Here is a 23,878-nt window from a genome sequence, read left to right as displayed (position 1 = left end):
TTTAGAGATTCAATGCCATCCCCATCAAGCTACCAATCACTTTCTTCACAGAACTGGAAAAAACTGCTTTAAAGTTCATATGGAACCAAAAAAGAGCCCACATTGCCAAGACAATCCTAAGTCATAAGAGCAAAGCTGGAGGCATCACGCTACCTGACTTCAAACTATACTACAAGGCTACAGTAACCAAAACAGCATGGTACTGGTACCAAAACAGAGATATAGACCAATGGAACAGAACAGAGTCCTCAGAAATAATACCACACATCTACAGCCATCTGATCTTTGACAAACCTGAGAGAAACAAGAAATGGGGAAAGGATTCCCTATTTAATAAATGGTGCTGGGAAAATTGGCTAGCCATAAGTAGAAAGCTGAAACTGGATCCTTTCCTTACTCCTTATACGAAAATAATTCAGGATGGATTAGAGACTTAAATGTTAGACCTAATACCATAAAAACCCTAGAAGAAAACCTAGGTGATACCATTCAGGACATAGGCATGGGCAAGGACTTCATGTCTAAAACACCAAATCAACGGCAACAAAAGCCAAAATTGACAAATGGGATCTAATTAACTAAAGAGCTTCTGCACAGCAAAAGAAACTACCATCAGAGTGAACAGGCAACCTACAGAATGGGAGAAAATTTTTGCAATCTACTCATCCGACAAAGGGTTTATATCCAGAATCTACAAAGAACTCAATAAATTTACAAGAAAAAACAAACAACCCCACTAAAAAGTGAGGAAAGGATATGAACAGACATTTCTCAAAAGAAGACATTCATACAGCCAACAGACACATGAAAAAATGCTCATCATCACTCGCCATCAGAGAAATGCAGATCAAAACCACAATGAGATACCATCTCACACCAGTTAGAATGGCAATCATTAAAAAGTCAGGAAACAACAGGTGCTGGAGAGGATGTGGAGAAATAGGAACACTTTTACACTGTTGGTGGGATTGTAAACTAGTTCAACCACTATGGAAAACAGTATGGCGATTCCACAAGGATCTAGATCTAGATCTACCATTTGATCCAGCCGTCCCACTACAGGGTATATACCCAAAGGATAATAAATCATGCTGCTATAAAGACACATGCACACGTATGTTTATTGTGGCACTATTCACAATAGCAAAGACTTGGAATCAACCAAATGTCCATCTGTGACAGACTGGATTAAGAAAATGTGGCACATATACACCATGGAATATTATGCAGCCATAAAAAAGGATGAGTTTGCATCCTTTGTAGGGACACGGATGCAGCTGGAAACCATCATTCTTAGCAAACTATCACAAGAACAGAAAACCAAACACCGCATGTTCTCACTCATAGGTGAGAACTGAACAATGACATCACTTCGACTCGGGAAGAGGAACATCACACATCGGGGCCTATCATGGGCAGGGGGGAGGGGGGAGTGATTGCATGGGAGTTATACCTGATATAAATGACGAATTGATGGGTGCTGATGAGTTGATGGGTGCAGCACACCAACATGGCACAAGTATACATATGTAACAAACCTGCACGTTATACACATGTACCCTAGAACTTAAAGTATAATAAAAAAAAGAAAATTATAACTCTGCAAGGTGAATCCACACATCTTGAAGCAGTTTCACAGATAGCTTCTTTGTAGGTTTTATAAGTGAATATTAGATTTTTCCTCATAGGCCTCAATGGGTTCCCACATGTCCCTTTGCAGATTCTTCAAACACACTGTTTCTAACCTGTTGAATCAAAACAAAACTTTAACTCTCTGCGGAGAATCCACACATCTCAAAACAGTTTCACAGATAGCTTCTTTCTAGGTTTTATAAGGGGATATTAGGTTTTTCGTCATAGGCCTCAATGGGCTTCCACCTGTCTCTTTGCAGATATTACAAAAACAGTGTTTCTAACCCTGCTGATAATCAAAAGAAATGTTTATCTCCCTGATATGAATCCATTCATCACGAAGCAGTTTTACAAATACATCCTTGTTAGTTTTTATCTGGGGATATTCAGTTTTTCTCCAAAGGCATCAATGAGCTCCCAAATACATCCTCGTAGATTCTAAAAAAAAAAAAGTGATTCCAATTTGTTGAATTAAAGGAAAGTTTCAACTCTGTGAGATCAATCCACACACCACAAAATAGTTACACAGATAACTTCTTTCTAGTTTTTCTGTGAGGATATTCATTTTTTCCCCATATGTTTCAAGGGACTCCAAAATGTACCTTCTCAGATTCTACAAAAAGAGTGTTTCCAACCTGCTGAAATCAAAGTAAGGTTTCTCTCTGTGAGATGAAACCACAGATCACAAAGCAGTTTCAATGACAGTTTCTTTTTAGTTTTTACCTAGTGATATTAGGTTTTTCTTCATAAGCCTCAGTGGGCTCCAAATGTCCTATTGCAGATACTACAAAGATCCATACATCAGAAAGGAGTTTCACAGGTATATTCTTTCTGGTTTTTATCTGGGGATCCCTAGTTTTTCCCTATAGGCCTCAATGGGCTCCCAAATGTCCCTTCACAGATACTTCAAAAAGAGTGTTTACAACCTGCTGACTCAAAAGAAAGGATTACCATTGTGAGGTGAATCCAAACCAAACCAAGTAGTTTCACAGACAGCTTTTTTCTAGTTTTTATCTGGGGATTTTCAGTTTATACCCATAAGCCTTAATGGGCTCCCAAATATCCTTTTGCAGATTCTACAAAAACAGTGCTTCCAACATTCTTTATCAAAAGAAAGTTGTAACTCTGTGAGACGAATCCAAACATCTCAAAGCAGTTTTACAGAGACCTTCTTTCTAGTTTTTTTCTAGGGGTTGCTGGCTTTCTTTGTTTTTTTTTTCTTTTTTTCGAAACAGAGTCTCGCTCTGTTACCCAGGCTGGGGTGCAGTGGCACTATCTCAGCTCACTGCAAGTTCTGCCTCCTGGGTTCATGCCATTCTCCTGCCTCAGCTTCCTGAGTAGCTGGGACTACAGGTGCCCACCCACCTCGGCCTTTCAGAGGGCTTGGATTACAGGCATGAGCCACTGTGCCCAGCCAGGATATTCAGTTTTCTTCCATAGGCATCAATTAGCTCACAAATGTACCTTCACAGATTCTACAAAAAGAGTGTTTCCAACCTGTTGAATGAAAAGAAAGATTGAAGTCTGTGAGATGAATCCACACATCACCACACAGTTTCACAGAAAGCTTCTTTGTTGTTCTTATCTAAGGATATAGGGTTTTTCCACATAGGCCTCAATGGACTCCAAAATGTCCTTTAGAAGATTCTACAAAAATACTGCTTCCAACCTGCTGAATCAAAAGAAAGGATTAACTATGTGATATGAATCCAGATATCACCACCATTTCAATACAGCTTCTTTCAAGATTTTATCTGGGGATATTCATTTCTCGCCTAGGCCTCAATAGGTTCCAAAATGCCCCTTCAAAAATTCTACAAAAAGCTTGTGTCTACAACCTGCCAAATCACAAGAAACTCTTAACTCTGTGAGTTGAAACAACACATCACCAAGCAGTTTCCCAGGTAGATTCTTCCTAGTTTCTTTCTGTGGATATTCTTTCTTCCTCATAGTCCTCAATTAGCTCCCAGGTGTCCCTCTCAGATTCTATGAAAAGAGTGTTTTTAATCTGCTGAATCAAAAGAAAGCTTTTACTCTGTGAGTTAATCAACACATCACCAAGCTATTTCCCAGATAGCTTCTTCCCAGTTTTTATCTGGGGATATTCCCCTTTTCTGCATAGGTCTCAATGGGCTCCTACAGGTCCCATCACAGATTCTACAAAAATAGTGTTTTCAAACTGCTGAGTCAGCAGAAAGTTTTATCTCTGTGAGATGAATCCAACATCATGAAGCAGTTTCAGATAGCTTCATTCTAGTTTTTATCTGGGAATTGTCTGTTTTTCCCTTATTCCTCAATGGACTTCAAAAATATCCCTTTGCAGGTTCTACAAAAAGAGTATTTCCAACCTTCTGAAGCAAAATAAAGTTTAAACTTAATGAGTGGAATGCACACATCATCAAGTAGATTCACATATAGCTTCTTTCTAGTTTTCATTTCGGGATATTCAGTTTTTCGTTGTAGGACTCAGAGGGCTCATAAAAGTCTCTTCAAAGATTCCACAAAAAGAGTGTTTCCAACCTTCTGAATCAAAAGAAATGTTTAGCTCTGTGAGATGAATCCACACATAACCAGGAAGTTTCACAGATAGCGTCTTTCTAGTATTTACATGGGGATATTCAGTTTCTTCCCATTAGCCTCAAAGGGCTCCCAAATGTCCCTACACAGATTCTAAAAAAAGGTTTTTCAAACCTGCTGAGTCAAAAGAAAGGTTAACTCTGCAGGATACATCCACATATCACCAAGCAGTTTCACAGATAGCTTCTTTCTAGTTTTTTTCTGGGGATATTTGCTTTTTACCCAAAGGCCCCAATGGGGTCCCAAATGTCCTTTCACAGGTTCTACACAAAGAGTGTTTCTGTCCTCCTGAACTGAAAGAAAGCTTTATCTCAGTGAGATGAATCTACACATCACCAAGCAGTTTCAGAGATAGCTTATTTCTAGTTTTTATCTGGTTATATACTGTTCTACCCCATAGGCCTCAAAGGGCTCCAAATATCCCTTCACAGATTCTACAAAAAGAGTGTTTCCAACCTGGTGAATCAAAAGAAAGGTTTATCTCTGTGAGATGAATCCACACATCACCAAATATTTTCGTCTATTGGTTCTTTCTAGGTTTTTATCTGAGGATATTGGATTTCTTCCCATAGTGCTCAAAGGACTCTGAAGTGCTCCTTCACAGATTCTACAGTGTTTTCAACCTGCTGTATAAAACAAAAGTTTCATCCCTGTGAGATGAATCCACACATCAAAAAGCAGTTTCACAGACAGCGTACTCCTATTTTTTATATGGTGATATTGTGTTTTTCCCCATATGCCTCAGTGCGATCCCAAATGTTTCTTTGCAAATGCTATAAAAAGAGTGTTTACATCCTGTTGAATCAGAAGGAAGAATTAACAGTGTCACATGAATCCACACATAACCAAAGAGTTTTACAGATAGCTTCTTTCTAGTTTTTATCTAGGTATATTCACTTTTTCCCATAGGCCTCAAAGGCTCTCAAATATCCCTTTGCAAATTCTACAAAAAGAGTGTTTTCAATCTGATGAATCAAAAGAAAATTTAACACAGTGAGATGAATCCACACATCACCACACATTTTTTCAGAAAGCTTCTTTCTAGTTTTTATCTGATTTTTTTTCACCATAGGCCTCAATGTGATCTTAAATATGCCTTCTCAGACACTACAATAACTGTGTTCTCAAACTGCTGAATGAAAAGAAAGTTTTATTTCTCTGAGATGAATGCATACATCACAAAGCAGTTTCTCAGGTAGCTTCCTTCTAGATTTATCCCGGGATATTTGATTTTTCACCGTTGACCTCAATGAGCTCCCAAATGTCCTTTTGCAGAATGGACAAAAACATTGTTTCCAAACTGCTGAATCAAAAGAAAGGTTTTCCTCTGTGAGAAGAATGCACACATCACAAAGCGTGTTCTCAGAATGTTTCTTTCTACTTTTAATCTGAAGATATTTTCTTTTTCACCATAGGCCTAAATGCGCTCTCAAATATCTCTTTGCAGATTCTACAAAAACACTGTTTCGAAACTGCTGAATGAAAAGAAAAATTTACCTCTATGAGATGAATGCACACATCACAAAGCAATTTCTCAGATAGCTTCCTTCTAGTTTTTATACTGGTGTATTCTCTTTATGGCCATTTGCCTCAACGAGCTCCCAAATGTCCATTCACAGAATGGACAAATCATTGCTTCCAAACTACTAAATCAAAAGAAAAGTTTATCTCTGTGAGATGAATGCACATATCACAAAGCAGTTTCTCAAAAAGCTACTTTGAAGTTTTTATCTGAAGTTAGTTTGTTTTTCACATTAGGTCTCTATGCACTCCCAAATATCCTTCCACGGTTTCCACAAAGGCAGTGTTTTCAAAATGCTGAAAGAAAAGAAAAGTTTCACTCTGCGAGATGAATTTACACATCACAAAGTGTTTACTCAGATAGCTTCCTTCAACTTTTTATCCTGGGATATTCTATTTTTCATCCTTGGCATCAATGAGGTCCCAAATGTCCATTTGTAGAATAGACAAAAACAGCGTTTCCAAACTGCTGAATCAAAAGAAAGGTTTACCTCTGGGCATTGAATGCACACATCACAAAGTGGCTTCTCAGATAGCATACTTGCAGTTTCTAACCTGGGATGTTCGCTCTTTCACCATTGGCTTCAATGAGCTCCAAAAGTCTATTCCCAGAATGGACAAAAAGAGTGTTTCCAAATCGCTGAAGCAAAAGAAAGATATAACTCTGTGAGATAAATGCACACATCACAAAGCAGTTTCTCAGACAGCTTCTTTCCACTTTGAATCTGAAGATATTTTCTTTTTCACCATAGGCCTCAATGAGCTCCAAATTTCCCTTTGCAGATTCTAAATATACACTGTTACCAAAGAGCTGAATACAAAGAAAGGTTTACCCCTGCGAGATGAATGCACACATCACAAAGCAGTTTCTCAGACAGCTTCCTTCTAGTTTTTATTATTAGATATTCACTTTTTCACCATTTGCCTCAATGAGATCTCTAATACTCATGTGCAGAATGGACAAAACGTGCTTCCAACGTGCTGAATCAAAAGAAAGGTTGAACTCTGTGAGATGAATGCCCACATTCCAAAAGAGTTACTCCGAAGGCTTCTTTCTAGCTTTTATCATTGACAAAGCATAAAGTAGTTTCACAGGGAGCTTCTTTCTAGTTTTCATTGGTGGATATTTGGCTTTTCCCCCATAGACCTCAACTGGTTCTCAAATGTCCCATCACAGATTCTGGAAAAAAAACTTTTTTTCAACATGCTCAACAAAAAGACAGGTTTTCTTGGTGAGACGAATCTACACATCACAAAGCCATTTCACAGATAGTTTCTTTCTAGCTTTTCTTCAGGGATATGTTTTTCCCCATAGGTCTCAATGGGCTCCTAAATGTCTCTACACAGATTCTAGAAAAAGAGTGTTTCCAACCTTCTGCATCCAAAGAAAAGGTTTAACTCTGTGAGATGAATCCATACATCACAAAGCAGTTTCTCAGATAGCTTCTTTCTAGTTTTTATCTAGTGATACTTGGTTTTACCAATAGGCCTCAAAGGGCTTTCAAATGTCCTTTCAGAGATTCTACAAAAAGAGTTTTTCCAACCTGATGAATCAGAAGAAAGTTTTAAGTCTGTGAAAGGAATCCACTCATCATAAATCAGTTTTACAGATAACCTCTTTCTCGTTTTTACCTGGGAATAGTCGATTTTTCCCCATAGGCCACAATGGATTCAAAAATGTCACTTCGTAGATTCCAGAAAAAGAGTGTTTCCAACCTGTTGAATCAAAAGAATTGATTTATTTTGTAAGATGCATCCACACATCACAAAGCAGTTTAACAGATAGCCTCTTTAGAGTTTTTACCTGGAGATATTCCCTTTTCCCCATTGGCCTCAATTGTCTCCCAAATGTCCCCCTGCAGATTCTACAAAAGAGTGTTTCCAACGTGCAGAATCAAAAGAAAGATTTAACTCTGTGAGATGAATCCACATATCGCAAAGCAGTTTCACAGGCAGCATCTTTCTAGTTTTTATCTGAAGATTATTTTTCACAATAGGCCTTGATGCACTCCCAAATATCCCTTTGCATATTCTACAAAATCAGTGTTTCCAAAGTGATGAATGAAAAGAAAAGTTTAACGAGATGAATGCACACATCACAAAGTGGCTCCTCAGATAGCTTCCTTCTAGTTTTTATCATGGAATATTCACTTTTTCACCACTGGCCTCAATGAGCTCCCAAATGTCCATTTTACGAATGGACAAATAGTGTTTCCAAACTGCGGAATCAAAACTAAGGTTTAAATCAGTGAGATGAATGCGCACATCACAAAGCATTTTCTCAGAAAGCTTCTTTCTAGTTTTTATCTGAAGATACTTTCTTTTTCACCATAGGCCTCAATGTGGTCCCAAATATCCCTTTGCAGATTTTACAAAAAGAGTGCTTCCAAATTGCTGAATGACAAGAAAATTTTAACTCAGAGAGATCAGTGCACACATCACAAAGTGGTTCCTCAGACACCTTCCTTCTAGTTTTTATCCTGGGATGTTCAATTTGTCTCCATTGGCCTAATGAACTCCCAAATGTCCATTCACAGAATGGACAAAAACAGTGTTTCCAAACAGCTGAATCAAAAGAAAGGTTTAACTTTGTGAGATGAATGCAAACATTGCAAAGCAGTTTCTCAGAATGCTTCTTTTTAGTTTTTATCTGAATATATTTTCTTTTTCACCTGGGCCTCAGGGCACTCCCAAGTATCCCTTCGCAGGTTCTACAAAAACAGCATTTTCGAACTGTGGAATGAAAAGAAAGGTTTAACTTTTTAAGATGAAAACATACATCACTAAGCGGTTTCTCAGATAGCTTCCTTCTATTTTTCACTCGGATTGTCACTTTTTCACCATCGTCCCCCATTAGCTCCCAAATGTCCATTCACAGAAGGGAGAAAAACTGTGTTTCCAAACTGCTGAATCAAAAAAAAAGGTTTATTTCTGTGAGATAAATGCACACATCACAATGGAGTTTCTCAGAAAGCTTCTTTCTAGTTTTTACCTGAAGATATTTTCTTTTTCACCATAGGCCTCAAAGTGCTCCCAAATATCCCTTCACAGATTCTACAAAAACAGTGTTTCCAAACTGCTGAATGAAAAGAAATTTTTAACTCTGCAAGATGAATGCACACATCACAAGTCGTTTCCTCAGATATTTTCCTTCTAGTTTTTTTTCCTGAGATATTCGATAATTTGCCATTGGCCTCAATGAGCCCCCAAATGTCCATATGCAGAATGAACAAAAATGGTTTTTCCAAACTGCTGAATCAAAGAAAAAGTTTACTCTGTGAGATGAATGCGCATATCACAAGGCAGTTTCTAAGAAAGTTTTTCTACTTTTGATCTGAAGACATTTTCTTTTTCACCATAGGCCTCAATGTGCTCCCAAATATCACTTTGCAGATTCTTAAAAAATGCTGTTTCCAAACAGCTGAATGCAAAGAAAGGTTTACCTCTGCAAGATAATTGTACACATCACAAAGCGGTTTCTCAGACAGGTTCCTTCTAGTTTTTATCATGAGATATTCACTTTTTCACCTTTTGCTTCAATGAGATCTCCAATACTCATGCGTGGAATAGACATAAGCAGTGCTTCCAAATTGCTGAATCAAAAGAAAGGTTTAACTCTGTGAGATGAATGTTCACATTCCAAAGCAGTTTCTCAGAACACTTCTTTCTAGTTTTCATTGGAAGATATTTTCTTTTTCACCATAGGCTTCAATGCACTCTCAAATATCACTTCGTAGATTCTACAAGAACAGTGTTTCCAAACTGCTGAATGAAAGGAAAGGTTTAACTCTGTGAGATGAATGCATTCATCATGAAGCAGTTTCTCATGAGTTTTCTTTCTCGTTCTTATCTGAAGGTATTTTCTTTTTCATCACAGGCTTCAATGCATTCCCAAATATTAACTCGCAGATTCTACAAAACCGTTTTTTTCTGAACTTCTGAATGAAAAGAAAGGTTTAACTCTGTAAGATGAATGCACACACCACAGGGCAGTTTCTCAGATAGCTTCCTTTTACTTTTTATCCTGGGATATTCCATTTCTCACCATTGGCATCACTGAGCTCCCTTATGTCCTTTTGCAGAAAGGACAAAAACAGTGTTTCCAAACTGCCAAATCTAAAGAAAGGTTTAGCTCTGTGAGATGAATGTACGTATCACAAAGCAGTTTCTCAGAAAGCTTCTTTGTAGTTTTTTTCTGAAGCTGTATTCTTTTTCACCATAGGACTCAATGGGCTCCCAGATATGCTTTCACAGATTCTACAAAATAAGTGTTTTCAAACAGCTGAATTAAAAGAAAAGTTAAACTTTTTGAGATGAATGCAGACATCACAAAGCAGTTTCTCAGACAGCTTTCTTCTACTTTTTATGGTGGGACATTCGATTTTTTGGCCATTGGCCTCAATAAGCTATCAAATGTTGATTCACAGAATGGGCAAAAAAAAAGTGTTTTCAAACTGCTGAATCAAAAGAAAGGTTTAACTCTGTGAGATGAATGCACATATCACAAAGCAGTTTCTCAGAAAGCTTCTTTCTAGTTTTTATCTGAAGATATTTTCTTTTTGACCTTAGGCCTCAAAGTGCCAACAAATATCGCTTTACAGACTCCACAAAAACAGAGCTTCCACACTGCTGTATGAAAGGAACGTTAAGTCTGTGAGATGAATGCCCACATCACATAGGGGTTTTTCATATAGTTTCCTTCTAGTTTTTATCCTGGGATATTTGCTATTTTGCCATTGCCCTCAATGAGCTCCCAAATGTCCATTTGTAGAATCAACAAAACAGGGTTTCCAAACTGCTGAAGCAAAAGAAAGGATTTACTCTGTGGGATGAATAGTCACAAAGCATTTTCTCAAAAAGCTTCTTTCTTGTTTTTATCTGAAGATAGTTTATTTTACACTATAGGCCTCAATGCACTACCAAATATCTCTTTGCAAATTGTACAAGGACAGTATTTCTAAACTGCTGAATGAAAAGAAAGGTTTAACTCTGTGAGTGGAATGCACACATCACAATGAGGTTTCTCAGATTTCTTCCTTCTGGTTTTGATCGTGAGATACTAGATTTTTGGCAATTGGCCTCTTTGAGCTCCCTAATGTCCATTCACACAATGGATAAAACAGTGTTTCAAAACCACTGCATCAAAAGAAAGCTTTAACTCAGTGAGATGAATGGACAAATCACAAAGCAGTTTCTTGGAAAACTTCTTTCCAGTTTTTATCTGAAGATATTTTCTTTTTCACCACAGGCCTCAAAGTGCTCCCAAATCTCCCTTCACAGATTCTGCAAAAACGGTGTTTCCAAACTTCTGAATCAAAAGAAAAGTTTACTCTGTGAGATGAATGAAAACCTCACACAAAGACGTTTCTCAGAAAGGTTCATTCTAGCTTTTACCTGAGGATATTTTCTTTTTCATCAGAGGTCTCAATGCACTCCCCAAAATTCCTTTGCAGATTCTACAAAAACAGTGTTTCCACACTGCTGAATGAAAGTTAATGTTTAACTCTGGAGATGAATGGACACAACACAAAGTGTTTCCTCAGATAGAGCCTTCTAGTTTTTATCCTTGTATATTCGATTTTTCATAATTGCCTCAATGAGCTCCCAAATGTCCATTCCCAGAACGGACAAAAACAATGTTTCTAAATAGCTGAATAAAAATACACGTTTACATCTGTAAGATGAATGCATACATCACAAAGCAGTGTTTCAAAAAGCTTCTTTCTAGTTTTATCTAAAGACATTTTCTTTGTCACCATAGGCCTCAATGTGCTCTCAAATATCCCTTCACAGGTACTGCAAAAACATTGTTTCCAAACTGCTGAATGAATAGAAAGGTTTACCTCTGTGAGATAAATGCACACATCACAAAACATTTCCTCTGATAGCTTCCTCTGGTTTTTATCTGGGATATTCATGGTTTTGCCATTGGCCTGAATGAGCTCCCAAATATCCATTCGCAGTATGGACAAAAACAGTGTTTCCAAATTGTTGAATCAACAGAAACTTTTACGTCTGTGAGAAGAATGCACACATCACAAAGTGTTTCCTGAGAAGCTTCCCTACAGGTTTTATCTGGGAATATTTGATTTTTCAGGATTGGCCTCAATGAACTCTCAAATGTCCGTTTGAAGAATGCACAAAAACAGTGTTTTCAAACTGCTGCATCAAAACTAAAGTTTAACTCTGTGATATAAAAGGACACAACACATAGCGATATCTCAGAAAGTTTCTTTTTCATTTTTATCTGCAGATATTTCCTTTTTCACTGTAGTCCTTAATGTGCTCCTAAATATCCCTTTGCATATTCTACAGAGCAGTGTTTCCACACTATGGAATGAAAAGAAAGGCTTAACTCTGCAAGATGAATGCTCACATCACAAAGCAGTTTCCCAAATGGCTTCCTTCTAGTTTTTATCCTGGGATATTCTTTTTTTTGCCATTGTCCTCAATGATCTCCAAAATGTTCATTCTCAAAATGGAGAAAAACTGTTTCCAAACTGCTGAATCAAAAAAAAGGTTTAAATTTGTGACATGAGTGCACTCATCACAAAGCAGTTTCTCAGAAGGCTTTCTTCTGTTTTTTGTATGAAGATATTACCTTTTTCACCATAGGCCTCAATGCACTCCCAAATATCCCTTTGCAGATTCTATAAAACCAGGATTTCCAAACTGCTGAATGAAAAGAAAGCTTTAACTCTGCGAGATGAATGCACACATCACAAAGCAGTTTCTCAGATAGCTTCCTTCTACTTTTTATTCTGGTGTATTCACTTTTTCGCCTTTGCCCTCAATGAGCTCCAAAATGTCCATTCACAGAATGGACAAAAACAGTGTCTCCAAACTGCTGGATAAAAAGCAAGGTTTAATGGGATGAATGGAAACATCACAAAGCAGTTTCTCTGAAAGTTTCTTTCCAGTTTATACCTGAAGATATTTTCTTTTTCACCATAGGCCCCCAATATACTCCCAAATATCCCTTCGCAGATTGAACAAAAACAGTGTTTCCAAAGTGCTGAATGAAAAGAAAGGTTTAATTCTATGAGATGAGTGCACACATTACAAAGCAGTTTCTCAGAATGTTTCTTTCTAGTTTTTATCTGAAGATATTTTCTTTTTCACCACAGGCCTCAATGCGCTCCCAAGTATCCCTTTGCAGATTCTACAAAAGCAGTGTTTTATAACTGCTAAATGAAAAGAAAGTTTTAAATTTTTGAGACGAAGACACACAACACAAAGCAGTTTCTCAGATAGCTTCTTTCTAGTTTTATCTACAGATATTTCCTTTTTCACCAGAGTGCTCAATGAGCTCCTAAATATCACTTTGCAGATTCTACAAAAAGAGTGTTTCCACACTGCAGAATGAAAAGAAAGATTTTTCTCTGCATGATGAATGCTCAAATCACAAAGTGATTTCCCAAATAGCTTCCTTCTAGTTTTTATGCTGGGATATTCGATTTTTTCACCATTGACCTCAATGAGCACCAAAATGTCCATTTGCAGAATGGAAAAAAAACAGTGTTTCCAAACTACTGAATCAAAAGAAGGGTTTAAATCTGTAACATGAATGCACTCATTACAAAACAGTTTCTCAGAAATCTTCTTTCTGGTTTTTATATGAAGATATTTTCTTTTTCACAATAGGCCTCAATGCATTCCCAAATATCCCTTTGCAGATTCTAAAAAACAGGGTTTCCAAACTGCTGAATGAAAAGAAAGGGTTAACTTGGTGTGGTGAATGCACACATCACAGAACAGTTTCTCAGATAGCTTCCTTCTACTTTTTATCCTGCTGTATTCACTTTTTTGCCTTTGTTGTCAATGAGCTCCGAAATGTCCATTTGCAGAATTGACAAGAACAGTGTTTTCAAACTACTGAATAACGGGATGAATGGGCAGATCACAAAGCAGTTTCTCAGAAAGTTTCTTCCTAGTTTTTACCTGGACATATTTTCTTTTCCACCATAAGCCTCATATGCTCCCAAATATCCCTTTGCAGATTGAACAAAAGCAATGTTTCCAAAGTCCTGAATGAAAAGAAAAGTTAAAATCTACGAGATGAATGCACACACCCCAAAGCTGTTTCTCAGAAAGTTTCTTTCAAGTTTTTGTCTGAAGATAATTGTCTTTTTCACCATAGGCCTCAAAGCATTGCCAAGGATCCATTTGCAGATTCTACAAAAACAGTGTTTTCAAAGTGCTGAATGAAAAAGAAACTTTAATATTTCAAGATGAATGCACACAAAACAAAGTAGTTTCTCAGATAGCTTCCTTCTAGTTTTTATCCTGGAATATTCGATTTTTCATCATTGGCCTCAATGAGCTCCAAAATATCCCTTTGCAGATTTTACAAAAACATTGCTTCCAAGCTACTGAATGTAAAGAAAGGTTTACCTCTGCCAGGTGAATGCATACATCACAAAGTGGTTTTGAAGATAGCCTCTTTCTAGTTTTTATCATGGGATATTCGATTTTTTGCCATTGGCCTCAATTAACTCCCAAATATCCAATTGCTAAATGGACAAAAACAGTGTTTTCATAATGCTGAATCAAAAAAAGAGTTTGATTCTGTTAGATGAATTCACACATTACAAAATATTATCTCCAAAAACTTCTTTCTAGTTTTAATCTGAAGTTATTTTCATTTTCACCATAGGACCCAATACGTTCTCAAATATGCCTTTGCAAGTTGTACAAAAGCACTGTTTCCAGACTTCTGAATGAAAAGGAAGGTTTAACTCTGTCGAGGAATACACACATCACAAAGCAGTTTCTCAAATAGATTCCTTCCCATTTTTATCATGGGATATTCTATTTTTCAGGATTAGCCTCAATGAGCTCCCAAATGTCCATTCACAGAATGGACAAAAACAGTGTTTCCAAAATGCTGAAACAAAAGAAAGGTTTCACTCTGTAAGATGAATGCACATATTCCTAAGAAGTTTCTCAGAAAATTTCTTTCTAGTTTTTATCTGAAGGTATTTTCTTTTTCACCAAAAGCCAAAATGCGCTCTAAAAAATCCCTTCACAGCTTCTACAAAAACAGTATTTCCAAACTGCTGAATGAAAGGAAAGGTTTAACACTGTGATATGAATGCATACATCACAGATCAGTTTCACAGATAGCCTCCTTACAGTTTTTATCGGGAGATATTTGATTTTTCACCATTGGCCTCAAAGAACTCCCAAACATCTCTTCGCAGAATGGAGAAAAACAGTTTTTCCAAACTGATGAATCAAAAGCAAGCTTTAACTCTGTGAGATAAATGCACTCATCACAAAGCAGTTTCTCAGAAAGTTTTTCTAGTTTTCACCTGATGATACTTTACTTTTCACCATAGGCCTCAGTGCACTCCCAAATATTCCTTTGTAGAATCTAAAAAACTATTGTTTTCATGCTGCTGAATGAGTAGAAAGGTTTAAGCTTTTGACGTGAATGCACACATCACAAAGCAGTTTCTCAGACAGCTTCCTTCTAGTTTTTATCCAGGGATATTCTACTTTTGCCATAGGCCTAAATGGGCTTCCAAATGTCCATTTGCAGAATGGAAAAAGCAGTGTTTTCAACTGCTGAATCAAAAGAAATGTGTAACTCTGTGAGATCAATGCACACATCACAAAGCAGTTTCTCAGAAACAGTCTCTAATTTTTATCTAAAGATATTTTCTTTTTCCTCAATACACTCCGAAACCTGTGAAGTGTTACTTCACAGATTCTACAAAAAGTGTTTCCAAACTGCTGAATGTAAAGAAAGTTTTAACTCTGTGAGATGAATTCACACTACACAAAGCAGTTCCTAAGATTTCTTCCTGCTAGTTTTTATCCTGGTGTAATCGTTTTTTCACCATTGGCCCCAATGAGCTCCAAATGTAAATTAGCAGAATGTACATAAATGGTGTTTCCAAATTGCTGAATCAAAAGAAAGGTTTAACACTGTGAGATGAATGCTCACATCACACAGCAGTTCCTCAGAAAGCTTCTCTTTCTGATTTTTATCTGAACATATTTTCTTTTTCACCATAGCCCTAATGCACTCCCAAATATTCCTTCACAGATTCTGCCAAAAGAGTGTTTCCAAACAGATGAAAGAAAAGAAAGGTATAACTCTGAGAGATGAATGCACTCATCACAAAGAGGTTTCTCAGATAGCTTCTGCCAAGTTTTTATACTGATTTTTTCACTTTTTTGCCTTTGGCCTCTCTGAGCTCCCAAATGTCTTTTTGCAGAATCGATAAAAAAGGAATTCCATTCTGCTGAATTAAAAGAAAGTTTTAACTCTGTGAGATGAACACACACATCACAATGCAGTTTCTCAGAATGCATCTTTCTAGTTTTCATCTGACGATATTTTCTTTGTCATCATATGCCTCATTGCGCTTCCTTCACAGATCCTACAAAAACTGTGTTTTCAGCCTGCTCAATGAAAAGAAAGCTTTAACTTTTCGAAATGAATGCCCACATCACAAAGCAATTTCTCAGAAAGTTACTTTCTAATTTTAATATGAAATGTTGTCATTTACACCATCCTCCCCAATGCACTCCCAAATATCCCTTCCCAGATTCTACATAAACGACATTTCCAAACTGCTGAATGAAAGGAATGGTTTAGTTCTGTGAGATGAATGCACACATCACAAAGCATTTCCTCAGGTAGCTTTCTTCTCATTTTTATCATGGGATATTTGATTTTTCAATATTGACCTCACTGAGCTCTCAAATATCCATTCGCAGAATAGACAAAAACAGTGTTTCCACACTACTGCATCAAAAGAAAATTTTAACTCTGTGAGATTAAAGAACACATCACATAACAGTTTCTCAGATAACTTCTATCAAGTTTGATCTGACAATATTTTCTTATACACTATAGGCCTCAGTGTGCTCCCAAGTGTCTGCAAGTGTTGCACTATAGGACTCAATGCAGTCCCAAGTGTCCCAAGGTTCTGCAAAAACAGTGTTTCCAAACTTCTAGAAACTAGAAATAAGCTATTTGTGAAACTGCTTTGTGATGTGTGAATTCATCTCACTGAGTTAAACTGTTCTTTTGATTCAGCAGTTGGAAACACTCTTCTAGTACAATCTGCAAAAGGACATTTGAGAGTCCATTGAGGACTGTGGTGAAAAACAGAGTATCACAAGATAAACACAAGAAAAAAGCTATCTGTGAAAGTGTTTTAGGTGTGTGGATTAATCTCACAGAAGTAAAACATTATTTTTATATGGCAGATTTAAAACACTCTTTTTGTACAATCTGCAAACAGACATTCAGGAGTCAATTGAGGCCTACTGTGAAAAACTGAATATTCAGATAAAACCTAGAAAGAAACAATCTGTGAAACTGCTTTCTGATTTGTGGATTAACCTCTCAGAGTCAAACATTTCTTTTGATTTCGCAGGTTGGAAACACTCTTTTTGTAGAAACTCTGAAGGGAAAATTCATAGCCCATTAGGGCTATGGTGAAAAACAGATAAAAACTAGAAAGAAGCTATCTGTGAAACTGCTTTGTGATGTTTGCATCCAGCTTTGAGAGTTAAACCTTTCTTTAGATCCAGCAGGTTGTAAACACTCTTCTTGCAGAATCTGTGAAGAAACATTTGGGAGCCCATTGAGCACTCTGGGAAAAACCAACTATCCCCAGATGAAAACTAGAAAGAATCTTTCTGTGAAACTGCTTTCTGATATGTGTATTAATATCACAGATTTAAACCTTTCTTTTGTTACAGCAGGTTGGAAACATGCTTCTTGTAGAATCTGTAAAGAAACATTTGGCAGACCATTGAGGCCTATGGTGGAAAAACAAATTATCCCCAGATAAAAAATTAGAAAAACCTATCTGTGAAACTGCTTTGTGATGTGTGGATTCATCTTCCAAAGTTAAATCATTCTTTTAATTCAGCAGGTTGGAAACACTCTTTTTGTAAAATCTGTGAAGGGAAATTTGGGACTCCACTGAAGCCTTTAGTGAATAACCAAACATCCCCAGATAAAAGCTAGGAAGAAGCAATCTGCGAAACCTCTGTGTGATACGTGGATTCATCTCACAAATTTAAACCTTTCTTTTGATTCAGCAGGTTGGAAGCACTCTACTTGTAGAAGCTGAAAAGAAACATTTAAGAACCCATTGAGGTCTATGGTGAAAAACTGAACATCCCCAGATACAAACTAGAAAGAAGATATCTGTGAAACTGGTTTCTGATGTGTGGATTTGTCTCACAGAGATAAATCTTTCTTTTGATTCAGAAGGTTTGAATCACCCTTCCTGTAGAATCTGTGATGGGATATTTAGGAACCTTTTGAGGCCTATGGTGAAAAACCAAATATCCCCAGATAAAAACTAGAAAGAAGCTATCTGTGAAATGCTTTCTGATGTATGGATTCATCTCTCAGAGTTAAACTTTTCTTTTGATGCGGCAGATTTGGAAACATCTTCTTGTGGAATCTGCAGAGGGACATTTTGGAGACCATTGATGCCTATGTTGAAAAGCCGAATATCCCCAATTAAAAACTAGAAAGAAGCTATCTGTGAAATGCTTTCTGATGTGTGGATTCATGTCACAGAGTTACACCTTTCTTTTGATTCAGCAGGTTGGAAACACTCTTCTTCTAGTATCTGCAAATGGACATTTGGGAGCCTATTAAAGCCTATGGTGAAAATCCGAATATCCTCAGATAAAAACTACAAAGAAGGTATTTGTGAAACTGTTTTGTGACGTGTGGATTCATTTGAGAGTCCTTTGAGGCCTATGGTGGAAAACCAAATATCCACAGATAAAAACTAGAAAGAAGATATCTGTGAAACTGCTTTCTGGTATGTGGATTCGTCTCACAGAGATAAACCTTTCTTTTGATTCAGCAGGTTGAAAACTTTCTTCTAGTAGTATCTGTGAATGGACATTTCGGAGGCTATTGAGGCCTATGGTGAAAAACGGAATATCCTCAGATAAAAACTAGAAAGAAGGTATCTGTGAAACTGCCTTGTGGTGTGTGCATCCTTCTCAATGTATTAAACTTTTCTTTTGATTTAGCAGTTTGGAAACACTCTTCTTGTAGAATCTGCAAAGGGACATTTGGGAACCCATTGAGGCCTATGGTGAAAAACTGAATATCCCCAAATGAAAACTAGAAAGAAGCTGTCTGTGAATCTACTTTTTGATGTGTGGATTCATCTCACAGAGTTAAACCTTTCTTTTGATTCAGCAGGTTGGAAACACTCTTCTTGTAGAATCTGCAAAGGGATATTTAAGAGCCCATTGAGTACTGCTGTGAAAAAAGGAGAATTGACAGACAAAAATAAGAAAGAATCTATCTTTTAAACTGCTTTGTGATATGGGGATTAATCTCACATTGTTGATCCTCTCTTTGATTCATCAAGTTGTTAACACTCTTCTTGTCCATGTCAAAGGGACATTTGGGAGCCCATTGAGCCCTATGGTGAAAAACAGTGTATCCCCTGAAAAAAAAAAAAAAACTAGATGGAAGTTATCTGTGCTTTGTGATGTGTACATTAGTTTCAAAGAGTTAAACCTTTCTTTGATTCATCAGGTTGGAAACACTCTGTAGAATGTGCAAAAAGTCATTTGGGAGCCCATTGAGGCTTATGGGGAAAAAGTAAATGCACTCAGGTAAAAGCTAGAAAGAAGCTATCTGTGAAACCACTTCATGATGTGTGGATTCATCTCAATATTTTAAACCTTTCTTTTGTTTCCGCAGGTTTGAAAAACTCTTCTTGTAGAATCCATGAAGGGACATTTGGGAGCCCATTGAGTCCTATGGTAAAAAACTGAATATCCCCAGATAAAAACTTGAAAGATTCTGCATGTGAAACTGCTTTCTGATGATTGGATTCAAGTCATAGAGTCAAGCCATTCTTTGGATCCAGCAGGTTGGAAACACTTTTTGTGTAGCTTATGTGAATGGGCATTTAGGAGCCTATTGAGGCCTGCGGTGAAAAACTGAATATCCCCATATAAAAACTAGAAAGAAGTTCTCTGTGAAACTGCTTTATGGGGTGTGCATTCATATCTGCTTAAAGGCATTCTTCAACCATAAATGGCATGAACAATCGGTGCATTAAGGACATTTCCCTGCTGCAAATAACTAGCCAGAGCCCATCCCTTTATTTCAGGACATCTCTATATTTCCCATAAGGAATACTTTTAGTTAATCTATAGTCTTTTAGAAACAATGCTGATCACTGGCTTGCTGTCATCACTGAAGTCTGTGAGACCCCTGATTTCCCACTCAAAATGCTATATTTGTATGTGTGTGTCTTTAATTCCTCTAGTGCTGCAGGGTTACGGTCTGCATGATTGAGCTGGTCTTGGCAAGTGGCGCCCATATGTGTGGCTCAAACCTGGGTCAAAGGGTCAACAGAGTGATGATTGGAGAACATGGAACTAAGGTGGAGAACACCCAAGTACTCTTAAGCAATGCCCATGGTGAGTAAGAAGGGGAGCTCGAAAACATCATGGTAACATTAAGACAAGTGTGGACTCTGGTTCGTTCCACCTTGGAACCTTTTCACACTGATGAGGAGCGGGAAGGAGAGTATAATGAAGTAACAGAGCAGGTTTGTTGCCAGCTAAAGCTAAAGCAGCAAAGGAGGAAAAGGCTTTTCCCTACCCTTCTACACCCCCTCCTAATTTTGAAGAAAAGGAGTGGCCTGACCCTCCAGATCTTTCTTTTCCAGAGGACACTGGGTGACAAGTAGTTGTGCCAGTGACTGTTCGAGCAGTGCCTGAGTGACCATTGTCAGTTCTATTCAGGCAGGAATTCAGCAAGCTAAAAGAGGATGATTTAGAGGCTTGGCAGTTCCCTGTTAGAATACACCCCCCAAATCAACAGGAAAATATTATAGCTACATTTGAGACTTTTCCTTTAAAATTGCTCAAAGAATTTTTAAAATCTATTAATCAGTATAGACCAGGTTCTCCTTTTGTATTGGGACAGTTAAAGAATGCTACTGTTTCCAGTTGGATGATTCCTACTGACTGGGATGGTCTTACACGAGCTTTCCTAACTCCTGCTCAGTTCTTACAATTTAAAACTGGGTTGGCAGATGAAGATATTATTCAGGCTCCTTGCAATGCACAGGCCCAACCTCAAATTAATATAACTGTAGACCAACTTTTGGGGGTTGGCAGCTGAGCTGGTTTAGATGCACAAGGGGTCATTCAGGATGATGCCATAGAGCAGCTTAGAGGAGTGTGCATTACAGTGTGGGAAAAAATAACTTCTGGAGGAGAGAAATACCATTCCTTTCGTGCTGTAAAACAGGTACCAAAAGAAGAGTATGCAGATTTTATAGCTTTTTACGGGAGTCTCTTAAAAAGGTGATTGCATATTTGGCTGCTCAGAATATAGTGTTGGGGTCATTAGCTTTTGACAATGCTAATACTGAGTGCCAGATTGCTCTGCAACCTATCAGAGGGAAAGCACACTTAGTTGATTATATCAAGTGATGGTATCAGAAGCAATCTGCATAAAACTACTTTGTTGGTGCAAGCTGTGGCAGGACTGCAAGTGAATAAAGGAAATGCTCCATTTCCTGGAGCTTGTTTTAACTGTGGAAAGCATGGTCATACTAAAAAATAACGTAGAAGAAATTAGTAAGCCAGGCTGCAAGATAGGGAAAAAAGAAAACTGCTGAGCCTCAAATATGTCCAAAATGTAAAAAAGTAAAACATTGGGCTATTCAGTGTCATTCTAAGTTTGATAAAGATGGGAACTCAATTTCAGGAAAGATCATGAGGGGCCTGTCCTGGGCCCCGTTTCAAACTGGAGCATTTCTGGCTCAGGTCATTCTCTCACCCCTGTACAATGTCTGTCCCCCACCACAGGTGGTAGTGCTGCAGTAAATTTATGCTGCACAAAAGCTGTGAGACTTCTGCCTGGGGAATCCCTGCAAAAGGTCTCAACAGTAGTCTGTGGACGCTTGCCAGCAGGGATGATAGGATTACATCTAGGTAGGTCTAGTTAAATGTAAAAAGGATACAAGTACAAACAAGAGTCATTGATACAGATTACAATGGGGAAATTCAAATTGTTATATCTACTTCTGTTCCCTGGAAAGCAGAGCCAGCAGAGTGTATAGCACAGCTCCTGATTGTGCCATATGTGGGAATGGGGAAAAGTGAAATTAAATGAACAGGAGGATTTGGACATGCAAATAAACAAGGCAAAGCAGTTTGCTGTGTAAATCAAATTACTGATAAACTTCCTACCTGTGTAATAACTATTCAGGGAAAGAGATGTAAAAGTAGTTGGAGTTGGTAAAGCCCCTGAAGTGTATCAATGTAGTTATACTTTGCATTGTGAAGGGCCTGATGTACAATCTGGAAATATTCAACCAATTGTAATTGTAACTTCTGTAATTATAAATTTATGGGTAAGAGATTTATTACAACAATGGTGAGAGCAAGTTCTAATTCCAGAGCAATTATACAGTCCTCAAAGTCAACATATGATGCATGAAATGGGGTATGTCCCTGGTATGGGACTAGGAAAAAATTTGCAGGGTTTGTAGCAACCACTTCAAGTGGAAAGACAAAGTTCCCTCCAAAGTATAGGATATCATTTTTTATGGTGGCCATTGTTAACCCTCCAGAACCTATACCTTTAAAATGGTTAATAGATAAGCCAATTTGGATAGTACAATGGCCACTAAGTAAAGAGAAATGGGAGGCTTTAGAGGAATTAGTTACTGAACAATTGCAAAAAGGACACATTGCTCCAACATTTTCCCACTTGGAGTTCTCCAGTTTTTGTAATTAAGAAAAAAGCAGGTAAATGGAGAATGTTAACTGATTTAAGAGCCATTAATTCAGTTATACAACCTATGGGGACATAGCTTTCTCCTGCTATGATTCCAATAAAATGGCCTTTAACAGTCATAGATTTAAAAAACTGTTTCTTTACCAGCTCCTTAGCTGAGCAAGACTGTGAAATATTTGCATTTACAATTCCTGCAGTAAACAACCCACAGCCTGGTAAGCATTTTCATTGGAAAGTGTTGCCACAAGGCATGTTAAACAGTACAACAATTTTCCAGGCATATGTAGGGTAAGCAATTGAACCTAACAGTAAAAAAATTCAGTGTTACATTATTCATTATATGGACAACATACTTAGTGCTGACCAACTTGAGAAATTTGACTTCAATGTTATGATCACTTGCAAAATTCGATTTCTCATGCTGGTTTAATTATAGCTCCTGACAAAATTCAGAACTGCTACTCCTTACTCCTACTTGAGGACCTTAGTAAATGATACTACCATTCTGCGACAGAAAGTAGTCATACACAGGAATCAATTGAAAACATTAATTGAGGGGGGCGGAGCAAGATGGCCGAATAGGAACAGCTCTAGTCTCCAACTCCCAGCGCGAGCGACACAGAAGACCGGGTGTTTCTGCATTTTCAACTGAGGTACTGGGGTCATCGCTCTAGGGAGTGCCGGACAATTGTGCTGGTCAGCAGCTGCAGCCTGACCAGCGTGAGCTGAAGCAGGGCGAGGCATCACCTCACCTGGAAGCGCAAGGGGAAGGGAATCTTTTCCTAGCCAGGGGAACTGAGACACACAACACCTGGAAAATCGGGTAACTCCCACCCCAATACTGCGCTTTAAGGAAACAGGCACACCAGGAGAATATATCCCATACCTGGCCGGGAGGGTCCCACGCCCACGGAGCCTCCCTCACTGCTAACACATCCGTCTGCGGCGATCTATACGCAAGGCAGCAGCGAGGCTGGGGGAGGGGTGCCCGCCATTGCTGAGGCTTAAGTATAGTAAACAAAGCCGCTGGGAAGCTCCAACTGGGTGGAGCTCACAGCAGCTCAAGGAAGCCTGCCTGTCTCTGTAGACTCTACCTCTGCGGACAGCGCACAGCTGCAGTCCAACAGGGGAAAGAGCGGGGCCATTGTAGACGCGAATGACTCTGTCTGACAGCTTTGGGTAGAGCCGTGGATCTCCTAACGCAGAGGTTGAGATCTGAGAATGGACAGACTGCCTGCTCAGGTGGGTCCCTGACCCCTGAGTAGCCTAGCTGGGAGACATCCCCCACTAGAGGCAGTCTGACACCCCACACCTCACAGGGTGGAGTCACCCCTGAGAGGAAGCTTCCAAGCAAGAATCAGACAGGTATACTCG

This window comes from Trachypithecus francoisi, unplaced genomic scaffold, assembly GCF_009764315.1.
Source record: "Trachypithecus francoisi isolate TF-2019V2 unplaced genomic scaffold, Tfra_2.0 Contig00122, whole genome shotgun sequence".
Classification (NCBI taxonomy): domain Eukaryota; kingdom Metazoa; phylum Chordata; class Mammalia; order Primates; family Cercopithecidae; genus Trachypithecus; species Trachypithecus francoisi.
This window is presented reverse-complemented; position numbering follows the sequence as displayed.